Source organism: Helianthus annuus, chromosome 15, assembly GCF_002127325.2.
Source record: "Helianthus annuus cultivar XRQ/B chromosome 15, HanXRQr2.0-SUNRISE, whole genome shotgun sequence".
NCBI classification, from domain to species: Eukaryota; Viridiplantae; Streptophyta; class Magnoliopsida; order Asterales; family Asteraceae; genus Helianthus; species Helianthus annuus.
In genome coordinates this window covers 116,060,912-116,063,569 of record NC_035447.2, presented here as the reverse complement: position 1 = coordinate 116,063,569, position 2,658 = coordinate 116,060,912, and positions in this window count along the sequence as shown.

The following is a 2,658-nucleotide window of genomic DNA, read 5'->3' as shown; positions in this document are numbered from 1 at the left end:
CATCAGCGAGACATTTCTTTAGGTTAGAGACGTGGAACGTTGGATGAACATTGCTGAGCTCTTGAGGTAAATCGAGTCGATAAGCCACCTTACCAATCCTTTCGAGTATCTTGAAAGGACCAACATAGCGAGGGGCATGTTTTTCCCTTTTTACCAAAACGAACCACTCCTTTCCAAGGAGACACCTTGAGTAGGACATGGTCCCCAACGTCGAATTCCATAGGTTTGCGTCCCTTGTCTGCGTAGCTCTTTTGACGACTTCGAGCCTTGAGTAGATTGTCACGGATTTGGAGAATCTTATCCGTTGCTTCTTGTATGATCTCAGGGCCAGTAAAATGTTTGTCACCAATCTCGTGCCAGCTTAAAGGAGATCGGCATTTGCGACCATACAATGCCTCGAAAGGAGCCATTTGAATACTGGAGTGGTAGCTATTGTTATACGAGAACTCGATCAAAGGTAAATGCACATCCCAACTACCACCAAAGTTGATGACACAAGAACGGAGCATGTCCTCTAGGGTTTGGATAGTACGTTCAGTCTGTCCATCCGTTTGGGGATGAAAGGCCGTACTAAGATTTAAATGAGTACCCATAGCGGACTGAAAAGTTTGCCAGAGACGCGAAGTGAATCGACCATCACGATCAGAAATGATGTCGAGAGGAACACCATGATGGCGTATGACTTCATTGGTATAGACACGAGCAAGTCGTTCAACTTTGAAATCCTCGCGAATGGGAATGAATTGTGCGGACTTAGTCAAACGATCAATGACTACCCAAATGCTATCGTAACCAGAAGGTGTACGTGGGAGTTTAGTTATGAAGTCCATCGCAATGCTATCCCATTTCCAAACGGGAATTTCGGGTTGTTCGAGTAGGCCAGAAGGTCGTTGATGCTCGGCTTTGACTTTCGAACAGGTAAGACACTTGGAAACATACACATCAATGTCTCTCTTCATACCAGGCCACCAATAGGATGTACGTAGATTATGGTACATCTTGTCAGCGCCAGGGTGAATTGAGTACCTAGATTTGTGTGCTTCGTTCATGATAAGGTCACGAAGATTGTCACGATCTGGTATCCAAACGCGATCGCAACAATAGAGGAGACCATCAGGTTTTGAAACGAGCTGACTTTCAGATGCTCCACGTATTTCTACAGCCATGGAACCTTCGTTGATAGAGGAGTACTGTGCTTCACGAATGCGATTGTGAAGATCGCTCGAGGTATGAAAACAACGAATGACATCTACATGAGCCTTACGACTAAGTGCATCGGCCACGACATTCGCCTTACCAGGGTGGTAGCGAATCTCGCAGTCGTAGTCGTTGAGTAATTCCACCCAACGTCGCTGTCGCATGTTGAGTTCTTTTTGGTCAAAGATGTGTTGTAGGCTCTTATGGTCAGTGAAAACCACACACTTAGTACCATATAGGTAGTGTCGCCAAATCTTTAACGCAAAAACAACTGCGCCAAGCTCGAGGTCGTGGGTAGTATAATTCTTCTCATGTATTTTGAGTTGACGAGAGGCGTAAGCGATGACTTTGTCTCGTTGCATGAGCACACAACCAAGACCACGATTTGAGGCATCGCAATACACCACGAAATCATCATTCCCATCAGGAAGAGCGAGAATAGGAGCGTTGCAAAGTAAGTCCTTGAGAGTTTGAAAGGATTCCTCTTGCTCAGGACCCTAAGCAAAAGGTTTCTCTTTTTGAGTCAACGAAGTGAGAGGAACGGCGATTTTTGAAAAATTCGAGATGAATCGACGGTAATAACCCGCCAATCCTAAGAAAGAACGGATTTCAGAGGGAGATTTAGGCGCGGTCCAATTCTTCACGGCTTCGATTTTTGAAGGGTCGACATGGATTCCTTTTTCACTAACAACGTGCCCAAGGAATTGCACTTCTTTGATCCAAAACTCGCATTTAGAAAACTTAGCATATAAACGTTCAGTACGCAAGAGTTCAAGGATAAGGCGAAGGTGACGCTCGTGATCTGCTCGAGATTTAGAATAAATGAGAATATCATCAATGAAGACGATCACAAAGCGATCCAAGTATGGTTTACAAATACGATTCATGAGATCCATGAACACAGCGGGTGCGTTGGTTAAGCCAAAGGGCATAACCACGAACTCGTAATGTCCATAGCGAGTGCGAAAAGCGGTTTTGGGAACGTCCTCTTCGAGGACTCGAAGTTGGTGATAACCAGAACGAAGATCGATTTTGGAGAAACAGGTAGCGCCTTGAAGTTGATCAAAGAGGTCGTCGATACGCGGAAGGGGATAACGATTCTTAACGGTGAGTTTGTTGAGCTCACGATAGTCGATACACATGCGGAAGGAACCATCTTTCTTTTTAACGAAGGGTACAAGAGCACCCCAAGGAGAGGTACTTGGACGAATGAAACCCTTATCGAGGAGTTCTTGAAGTTGAGAAGACAATTCTTGCATCTCGGAAGGTGCAAGACGATATGGAGCCTTGGCAACAGGAGTCGCACCAGGTACGAGGTCAATACGAAAGTCAACAGATCGAGGAGGAGGAGGACCGGGTAGATCTTCAGGAAAGACGTCAGGGAAATCGCGCACCACTGGAACATCACTTAAACTTTTTCCCTTGCCCTTTTCTTCCACAACGTGGGCTAAAAAGGCAAAG